An 11327-nucleotide genomic window follows, 5' to 3' on the forward strand; every position below is an offset into this window, starting at 1 on the left:
GTGCCACACGGTTTGTTTTTTGTTTTTATATTTTAGCACTTGGGGATCAAATGCTTTTCATCTGTGGGAAAACTCAATCATCGTCAAATGAAGTTTTACTTTAAAACAGTCTCTCTTTGGGTTCAGAATGTAATGTTAAATTTTAGCACTAAGGGTAATTTTTCTGAAAAAAAGCGTTAGGGGCTTAAAGTAGAAATGCTGCTTCCTCATCAGGAGTTAAACACAGTGCATGTTCACTGGTGAGTGAGAGTTGAGATTTGTGTGATGCTGATTTTCAGTGAACAAAGCCAAATAATAAAGCAAGCGTGAAAACTCATGCATGGGAGTTTGCAAAGAACATCTGGGCACCATTTGATTAAAAAGCCAACTTACACGGTGAATATATATAAACTTCTGACTCTTCTTCAGAGCCATATGAATGACACGTGTGTAAAATGTAAGCAGCTGCTCCAAATAGTGCCTTGAGCACGCTGTAACTCACAAAAGAGAGTTCTATGAGCAGGGGCACCAGTAGAATTGCCACTCCCTGGGCACAGTGAGGGGGCCAGCTCCATGCTCCAGGAAGGGGTACCAGGTACCTGGAGCTCCCAATTGCAAGATCACGTGGAAGAAAAACACGAACCAGCGCAAATAATAATATATCAGACTATGCCTTCAGGGTTGGGAAAACTTTTTTGGGTTGGGGGCTGCTGACCCACAGAGAAATCGCTCGGGGGCTGCACGCAAGAAAGAAGCAAAAAGAACGCCCCACCCCAACCCTCATTGACGTGGCTCCCTGACAGAGATTTATCTGTCCCTCTGCCTTCTGATAGTTTGTAACTCGTTTATGACACCAGTTTCCAACAATCAGCATCACAACAGACTGGTAATGCTCCTGCTTCGATGCCGGTTCACATCCTGTTGCTAGATAAACAGAAGCAACAGTAAACACTGACACGTTCATTAGGACAGAAGCTTTCCCACGGTAGCGCATACAACTGTTTACTGAGGTGAGTACTGCCCAGAAGCCATCTAGACACTGGGATGACTGTTCTGCTCATTGTTGTATGAGTATGCATCCTGCTTGCACTAGTGGGACTGACGGACTCACTGAGCCCCTGGGCAAGGCAGGGAGGCCCTAGGTCTGTGCCCCTGCCAGGTGTGGGGCCTCGGATAGAAATGGTGGGGCTAGTTCCCTCCAAGGCAGCCTCAGCTTCAGCCAGAGTACACTGCGCCTACCCCGGGCAGCCTCGGCGTCAGCCAGAACACACTGCGCCTACCCCCGGCAGCCTCAGCATCAGCCAGAACACACTGCGCCTACCTCGGGCAGCCTCGGCGTCAGCCATTATGCTCTGCGCCTACCCCGGGCAGCATCGGCGTCAGCCAGAGCGCACTGCGCCTACCCCCGGCAGCCTCAGCGTCAGCCACAACACACTGCGCCTACCCCAGGCAGCCTCAGCGTCAGCCAGAACACACCGCACCTACCCCAGCAGACTCGGCATCAGCCAGAACACACCGCGTCTACCCTGGGAAGCCTCGGCGTCAGCCAGAGCACACTGCGCCTACCCCGGGCAGCCACGGCGTCAGCCAGAGCACACTGCGCCTATCCCGGGCAGCCTCGGCGTCAGCCAGAACACACTGAGCCTACCCCGGCAGCCTCAGCGTCAGCCAGAACACACTGCGCCTACCCCAGCAGCCTCAGCGTCAGCCAAAGCCCACTTCGCAGCCTCAGCATGCATTTCAGTAGCCATTTAAAGGGCCGTGCTGGGCCCTGTCACATTACCAGGCTTCCGGTCAGTTGCCTCCTTTGCCCCCCTCCTTTTATTAACCTTCCTTTGCGACACTCAGGCCGCGATGGCGCCTGGGGAAGTATTGCCTCACAGAGGTGCCTGGGATGGTCTGTCATTTCCCCAGGCACCTGGGTAGGGGCTTGAGGTGGTTCTGTGCTGTTGAAAAGGAGCCCTTCGCTATTGATCCCGGCCCTGCCGGCTGCTGGCTGCACCTGGCAGGAGGGTTGCACGTGTGGCGAATTACTGAGCTAAAAATCCCTCTCTGGCTCCTGGGAAGCCTGCCTGAACAAGCTAGTAAGAGACGCTCAGTGGCTGGGCTCATGTCGCTCCCATACTGCCTTGAGCCAGGCGTGGTCAAACCGGAATGTTTCACTACAGCGCCTCTGACTCAAGGGGTGCTAACGAACGCCCACATAGGCAGCATGTCTGCCTGGCTGGAGGGTAAATGGCGGCGCTTTGGAGCGCATCAAAGGACCAGGGCATTAGGAAGAACAACTAGGTCCTTGGTAGCTTAAAGCAGATATATGAGCACGCAGCCTTGGGTCAGTGCAGCCTGCCCCACAGTTGGGAAGCAGTTTCGGGGGGAACACCAGGCTGCACTGAAGACAATAATAATACCCCCCCCCCCCTTCAGCCATTGGCTTCAGAGGGGCCAGGAGCTCAGCCTTTGTCATAGAAATGTGTGGCGCAGGTTCTCACCTTCAGCCCCTGCACTGAGGCAGGCCCAGGTAAACCTAGATTTCCCCAGCTGGCAGGGACAAAGTAAAGTTGCCTGGGGACCTGGCTCAGCGCCAATGAGGGGGCATCTCCATCCCTTTCCCAGATCGCCGTCTGTTCCACCCAGGGCCCCCTTCCTTCTGCCGCCTCACCTTGCAACCCACCCCAACTGTTTGCTCACTTCTGGGGCAATTGCAGCCCCAAGACCGGAGAAGCTCTGTCCCTGTGCCACAGCCCTGGCTGTGAGAGACTCCCCAGGCTGCAGCAGAGTCCAGTCCTGGGGCGTCCCCTGCCACCCTGTGTGCTTGTGCAGGGAACGAGGGTCGGGGTGTCTCCCCCTACACTTCTGCCATAAAGGACCACCCCACAGTGTCTGCTGGGGATGGGGATGGGGTCAGGGTGTGTGTGCTAGGTCTGCCCCACCCAGTAGCTTCTTCTGGGGATGAGGTAAGGGAGGACTGCTGAGGGTTTCCCCATCCTGTTGCTTCTGTGGGGATGGAGGTGGGACGGTGGGGAAGGGGGCTCCAGAGGCTACACCGCACCCTGCAACTTTGTCTGGGATTGGTATTGGGGACCTTTGCCCATCCTGCAGTTTCGTCTATGGACAAGATGGAGGGGCCTCCTTGCAGCCTCATCTCATAGCTACTACCAGGGATAGGGGCAGCAGGGGCTGAGGGGGCGTCTTCACCGTGCAGCTTGTGCCAGGAAGGCACTGGGCAGGGTGTTCCCCCATCTCATGGCTTATGCCGGGGGCACCATGGGGGAGAGGGAGGTTCCGCTATCTCACAGCGTCTGTCGGGAATGGGGTGGAGGCTGCAGGGGTGGCTTCCCTCACACGTGGCTTCTGTTGGGGACGAGGTTGGGGCCACTGGAGATGCTTTCGCTGGGCTGAGGCTTCTGCTGGTGTGTGTGTGTGTGTGTGTGTGTACGCTGTGGGGAGCTGGAAACTCCCTCATCTTGCAGCTTCTGTCAGAGGTGGCAGCAAGAGGGATGCTGGCGAGTGGATTTCCCCCTCCCATCGCTTCTGATGGGGACAGGGTAGGGGGTTAGGAGTTGCCACCATGTGGTGGCTTCTGCAAGGCCAGAGTTGTTGCTGCAGGCTTCTGCTGGGGATGGCACCAAGGAGCCGGGGGGAGAGGGGGAATGGACACGAGGGCTTTTCCCATCCCCTCCGCCCAGCCCTGCTGCCAGAGAGCGATGTCGGGGTGCAGCCTTCTGAGCACTTGGCAGTGGGGTTTTCATCTGCCCCTTTCCTTTTGTGGTTCCCCTGGGCACTAGCCCCATCAGCCCAGTGGCTATTTCACTGCTGGTGACCAGTGTTTGTCCAACCTACTCTTAAAAAAGCCCTCCAATGATGGGGACTCCATCCCTCCCCTTGGAAACTGGTCCAGTAAACGAGCCTTCTTAATTCGTCCGGTCCATCTCTAACCTAAATCTCTTGTGCTGCAGCTTAGGTTGCTTGTCCGACCTTCAGTGGAGCTGGAGAACAACTGATCAGCGTCCCCTTTTATAAGAGTCCTCAACATGCATGAAGATGAATCAGCCCTCCCCGTCCCCGTCACCTTTTCTCAACACTAAACACACCCATGTTTTTTAAATGTCTCCCCCTAGAACAGGATTCTTCGAACCTTTAATCAGTTTGTTCCTCTCCTCCGGGCTCTCTCCAGGAGTACACCAGCTTCAGCCTTACCAGTGCCATGTGGAGTAGGACAGCTACCTCCAGTGTCAAACAAGTGGCACTCCTCTTTCTAGATCCCAGAATTCAATTAGACTTTTTTGCAACCACATGACCCCCCAGGCCTTTTCAGCTGTACTCCTTCTCGCCAATTCCGCAGTGTTACATTGGATGTTTCCTTCCTAAGGGTAGCGCTTTGCATTGGTCTGCATAGAATTTCATCTTGTCACCTCAGACCCATTTGTCAAGGTCATTTTGAATTCTAAACCCAGCCTCGAAAGTGCTAGCAACCCCCATCTCCTTGCCCATGATGGTGTCACAACCACATCCAACCTAAAACATTTTCAGACTCATCCTTAGGGGGTGGGAGGAAGAGGGATCACATTTCAAAGGCATCATTATATGGGTTTGACTTTTTTTTAAATCTCTATACAGGTTGTTTCATTTTCATGTCTCATGTGCAGGCAGGTAAATCCTAGGGCATGTCAAAAAGTCTCCGAACATGTCAACCTTTAGTAAAAGTCAGTCCGGAACTTGTCTGCTATGTGTTTTCCTCATTGCCTGGTGCACCTTTAATCAGCGTTATGGCAGCAGCAACAGAGCCTGACATTTTATAAGGTACACAGTAAAACTCCACTCACGGATACACCCACCTGCAGCGGACCTGACCATGTTTTTAAGAATTTTCCAGTGTGTCATTCTGATGCAGGGTCCATCTTAGGAACTGCATAGACAAAGTGCCTGCCCTGGTTCTATTCAATAGCAGATCTCCAGCACAGCAGACCCTAGCGTAGACAGGCCAAGCTACTACTTGCATGAACAGATGTGACTTCTGCTTGAAATAGGGATATAAATGGCAACTGTGCCCATCTACACCAGCCTTGTACTAGTGCAGCTATATTGAAAGCTGGAATCGAAGCAACTCCCAGGGAGACCTCTGTCTTCTTGCTGCAACTGAACCATTTGTTCTCATGAGTTTGACAGGCACAGCCGGCTGGAAGGGATTAAATACATGATAGGCAGTGAACAAGCGCAAGGCCACTAATTAATCCCCAGCTGTACTCAACAGCAGAGATAGATTTGTCCCAAGCACTCCTTCTATGCCTAAGGACCCGACCTCTTCTCCTATACATGTTGCAACCTTTCTTGGTTGCCAAAAGCAATGGGAAACAGGTTTTCCCACATGACTTACTGCTGCTGACTCTCAGTCAGAAGCCATTTAAAGCAGCAAAGGAGGGTTCACTCGCAGAAGACCTGAGGGTGACATTGTTCTATGAATTGTCCTCTAAAAAATGGAGAGTGTTACACAGCTGGATACATTGAAACAAAAACTAAACATTGCTTGGAGAAAAGTGTGGTCATAAAAAAAATCTTCCACAAAGCTGAACATTTGATACTTCCTGGAAAGTCACTCCCTTCCAACACCTGCAAAGCAAACATCACATTTTATGTATCTATTTCAGTTACCTGGGACAGAAATGAACCACAAAAAGGCCTTATTAGTGAATGGTTGTCTCTTAAAGCAGAGCTTATCAGTTTTGGCCTAGCAAACCCAGGCTACCCAGTCTAAGGCCCAGGGCTGCAAGGAGGCAGTCATGAAGGGCAGGGCTCGCACGGAGGCAGTCCTAAAAAGGCCAGGCTGCAAGGAGGCAGCCTCAGTTCACAAGGAGGCAGTTGAGATAGGCTGGGGCAGTTCGAGCCATGGAAGCCCCAGGCCATAAGTCCGCAAGGCAGAGTTGAAGAAGAACTGGGGATCCTAGGGGGGACCCTGGAGGAGGAGTGGAGGAAGAACTATGACTCCCCCGGTGCAGACCAAGATTGGAGTGGTCACTGCCGGAAGGCAGTGCCCTGAAGACAACACCACACCTAAAAGGGCATGCCGGAGCAGCCAGCTACTTCCCCAAAAGCTACCCTGGGGGAAGAAGCCATGCTGAAAGAGAGTCAACCCATTATAGTCTATAAAATATGAATAGTGTGCAGAAAGTATTATTTTCTCTTTCATAAAACATAGGAACTAGGGAGGTCATGCAATTAAATTAATAGCAGCTTTAAAACAAACAAAAGGAAATATTTCTTCACATAATTCACACTCAACCTGTGGCGTTCTTGTGAAGGGATGTTCATGGAGGATAGATTCACCAATGGCTATTAGCCAAGATGGAATATAGGTAAACGGGGCTGGGTCCCTAGACACTGTCAACCTTTTACTTGGTTAAACCACTTATCATTTTAAGGCCTCAGCAAGCAGGAAATGGAAATGTGCTCAGGGCGTGAGTGGATGAATGGCAGAGAAACAATGACAGTTTTCTCTAGGTCATAAGACCAGCCTATGGCTTTAATGATTAGAAGTCATGGCATGCCTCAACTCATCCCAGCGAAGGAATGCAAAGTCATGTCATGTTGCTCTCATGCTGCTCTATGTTGAAATTGAGCATGTGTTTGCAGATCAGAACAAAGGAAAGGTCAGCTGGGAGGGAGCTTCTAAAATGGAACAAAGGTTAAATCGGATTACGCATAACTAGGATTGGACCAGTTTAGAATCATAAAATCATAGAATACTAGGACTGGAAGGGACCTCGAGAGGTCATCGAGTCCAGTCCCCTGTCTCCATGGCAGGACCAAATACTGTCTAGATCATCCCTGATAGACATTTATCTAACCTACTCTTAAATATCTCTAGAGATGGAGATTCCACAACCTCCCTGGGCAATTTATTCCAGTGTCTGACTATCCTGACAGTTAGGAACTTTTTTCTAATGTCCAACCTAAACCTCCCTTGCTGCAGTTTAAGCCCATTGCTTCTTGTTCTATCCTCAGAGGCCAAGATGAACAAGTTTTCTCCCTCCTCCTTATGACACCCTTTTAAATATCTGAAAACTGCTATTATTGTCCCCCCTCAATCTTCTCTTATCTAAACTAAACAAACCCAATTCCTTCAGCCTTCCCTCATAGGTCATGTTCTCTAGCGGATGAGAGCTGTGGTACTCTACATCGCTTGGAAAGAGTCCTACGAGGTGTCATGAGGTACAACCCACTCAAATCACAGCTCTAACAGTGAAATGTTTTTTTTTTCAAGCCATCTTGACTGCAAAAAACTCTACTTTTCCAGGGCAAGGTTGAAGGAAAGCATAGACCCAGTCCATCACAGACCAGAGGGCTGTACAGCTTGTGGTATCAAGGGAGAAGTCATTTGACATCAATGTGCTGAAGACCAAGCAAGCTGAAGAACTGTTCCTTTTTGTTTGCTAGGTAAGATTTTGTTCCTTTATTTTGAATATACTTGTCCAGACATCTGCCAATTTAATGAGTCACTTAAGCTTTTTTGAAATGTTAATGTATGAATGTTTAAATAATAGCATGTGGCTACATATGTTTAAAATGGTACCCTTAACTAGTGAGTAACCTAACATTTAATAACAAATGGTCTGGTAGCACTTTATAGACTAACAAAACATGTAGATGGTATCATGAGCTTTCGGGGGCACAGCCCACTTCTTCAGATGACTGGAATTTTGAGTTTAGGCTGTGCAGAACCAAAATAAATAGGAGAGAAGGGGGGATACGTGGGCATAGTTGGCATCACGTTTGGTTGCATGGCTGGGTTCCTGGATGCTTATGATGTGGTTGTGTGGCATGGTTACCGGAAAGAATTCGTTTCAGGTCGTTGGGTAACCATGCCACACAACCACATCATAAGCATCCAGGAACCCAGCCCTGCAACCAAACACAATGCCAACTCTGTCCACATATCTATACTAGCGAATTCATCACTGGAGCCAACAACATAAGCTGCCAAATCAAAAGGTCATTTGACTGCACATCCAGTAATTTGACCTATGCCAGCAATGCCCCACTGCTACATATATTGGACAAACTGGACAGTCTCTGTGGGAAAGAATCAATGGACACAAATCAGATATACGTAAAAGGAACATACAGAAACCTGTTGGAACACTTTAATCTTCCTAATCACTGTTTAAAAGATCTTCAAGTGGCTGTCTTGTCACAAACCAATTCTACTAGCCAGATACACAGAGAAGCATTGGAATTAGAATTCATCTGCAAATTCAATTCTCATGCTAATAGACACAATTATGATGAAGGATGGTTTGGATACTATCAACCTAACATTCAATGAAGGTGCAAACAGCTCTTTGTATGGATTCCTATGTTAGGAAGGATACCATCTATTGACTTTGATTCTTATCTGCTTCGTTTTAACTACCCAGTCTTCAGATACTGATTCCCAGCTCTGCCTTCCTTTTTTTTCCTTTGATTTTCCATACCCTCTGTTCCGTGTTTCTTCCCCCCCTTTTTTCCCTCCCCCCTCTCCTATTTATTTTGGGTCTGCACATCCTAAACTCAAAACTCCAGTCATCTGAAGAAGTGGGCTGTGCCCACAAAAGCTCATGATACCATCAACATGTTTTGTTAGTCTATAAAGTGCTACCAGACCATTTGCTGTTTTTTCCTGTACAGAGTAACTCGGCTACTCCCTGAAGCTTCTAAAGTTTAATCAAATCCTACCACAAGGGGAAATCATGCATTGCTATTCACCAAAGTACTAAAAGTAAAAACATTAGCTGGAAAGGGAGCACACAAAAGTACATCAATCAAGTGAAGGAAAGTAGTACCATATCAGAGTTGAGACAGAGCGTAGGCCTGTTGGATGGCCTTGTTTTATTTTAGTTTTTGTAACATTCATAGGCTGTGTCTAGACTGGCAAGTTTTTCCGCAAAAGCAGATGCTTTTGCGGAAAAACTTGCCAGCTGTCTACACTGGCCGCTTGATTTTGCACAAAAGCACTGACGTTCTACTGTCCGAAATCAGTGCTTCTTGCGCAAATACTATGCTGCTCCCATTCAAGCAAAAGCCCTCTTCCAGAAATGCTTTTGCGCAAAAGGGCCAGTGTTGACAGCTGAAAACTGTTTTGCGCAAAAATGCCCTGATGGCGAAAATGGCGATTGGGGCTTTCTTGCGCAAAACCGCATCTAGATTGGCATGGACGCTTTTCTGCAAAAAGTGCTTTTGCGGAAAAGCGGCCGTACCAATCTAGACGCTCTTTTCCACAAATGCTTTTAACAGAAAAACTTTTCCGTTAAAAGCATTTGCAGAAAATCATGCAAGTCTAGACGTAGCCCTAATGTATTACACTGACCTCATGCTCTGATACTTAAGTGTGTCGAGTAGATGATTTGATCAGTTGTGGAGCCCATTTCATGTTATTGTTAATTCCATGATTAAGTAATTGAATCTCAATTGTAAGCCAGCTGACCAAGCACAAGTAAATTAATCAGATATATTTGTTCAGTTTCTCTTATTCATTTTCTTAGTATAATTGATAAAGAATTAGTTCACTCTCACGAAATGGAAACATGGCCTAACGACCTGGAAAGGTATATCAGGGCCACTGAACTGCTTCTGAATTAAACCTCCTTTCCACGACAAAAAAAATTCACAGCTTAACTAAATGGGTTCTTTCCTAGGGTGAATTAAAAAGAAATCAGCGAGGCATACTCAAAACAGGAAATGGGGTGTATTTTTTTTTTTTAAACTGTGAGGAAAATTAACCATGAGGACAACTAACTCAGGGTTGTGGTGGTTTGCCATGACAGTCGATTTTTAAATCAAGATGGGATGGTTTTCTTAAAGAGCTGCTCTATGAACTATTTGGGCCTGTGACAGACAGAAGCCCAGATTAGATGACCACAATAGTCTCTTCAAACTTCGGAATTTATGAAAGGATAACCAGCTTGATTGCAATCACTGTATCAAATTATAAGAAAGATCAAACCCAGAAAGTCAGTCAGCCAGGGGAGCTGACAGCCTGCATGGGTCCCTATGTAAGGTGGTGGTGGTGGGGGGACAGCTATGTGCTCCTGGAAAGGGAGGGGAATGGATGCTGGGGGCACCTAGAGTGCGACCTGCCATCCCCCCAGAGCTGCATGCGGCATGCACTGCGGTGCTCCTGCAGTGATTTAAAGGGCCCATAGCAGCATCAGCATCTGGGAACCCCAGATCCCTTTGCCTACCCCTGTGCCCCCATTGACAGGCCTGCTGTCAGCAGATCTACGTATGCCTGAACGGTTGCCAACAAATTAGGAAAAATGTCAATAGCCATTCCATTTGCCATGGATGCTGGAGATAAGTGTTGCTTATTATTCATATGGAGTTGTGTTCTGAAAACCTTGAGGAGGTTGGGTTCCAAACACAGCAATAAAAATAATGCTGTAATTTTCAGAGCGTGGCCCAGTGCATAAAACAAACCTTTCTGTCACGCTGGGAAAGGAGGCACATAGTGAATCTCTCTGATGGTACGATAATTGTGGTTTGTAAATCTATCTATCAGGTCATCATAACCTGAGAGTTAATGATGCTGATCTTGGCTTCCTGCATGGGGGTACATAGTATGACACACACTACAGCTTAGGTGGTTTTAATGCCCTAGCATCTGAGTTAAACAAATTAACAGGCATGTCTGCATGCTGCCTTTAAGTCCATCGAGAACACAGCACAAAGAGGAATGGTATTCACGAGCACCAAATATTTATCTCAACACCCACTGAGAATGATGCAAGTAGAGAAGGCTTAAGTGTCTACAGATTAGGGTCTCAGTACAACAGCCAAGCCAGCCCAGCCCTGAAACCTGTCAAAGGAAGTAAATCAAGTTCCATTCACTTCAATGCATACAGGGCTTTCATCTGAGTTTTTAAAGGCGAGAGTGATGGTCTCCCTTTCTCAGACACTTTTGCTCTGTAAAAGCAACTGCATTTGCCCTAGTGTGATTGGCCAAAATTTCCCTTTTTCCATCTCATGTTCTAAATGCTCTGTGGTAGGCACCCACTGCTGTCCACCCCCATCTGAAATCATAGCTACACTTTTTAATGCACTCTGACTGGCTGGAACCTCAGTGTTGCCTCTCCCCATACTTTCAGCCCTCTGATATAGACAGGTAAGTGCTCACATTAGGATCCTTTCACATGGAAAGTACCATTTATATATACGCACAGTGGTTCTCAGACATAGTTGATCGCACCCCTCTTTTTTGTGTCTGTCGTTCACCCCAGGCAGCATAGCACATATACTGATTTTAAAAAACCAATATGCAACTCTCAGTAAACATTAAAAGTAATAAAATATTGATTCAAATAGAGCCTTCGGTGTTG

Source organism: Pelodiscus sinensis, chromosome 12 (assembly GCF_052426305.1).
Source record: "Pelodiscus sinensis isolate ZL-2025 chromosome 12, ASM5242630v1, whole genome shotgun sequence".
NCBI lineage: Eukaryota > Metazoa > Chordata > Testudines > Trionychidae > Pelodiscus > Pelodiscus sinensis.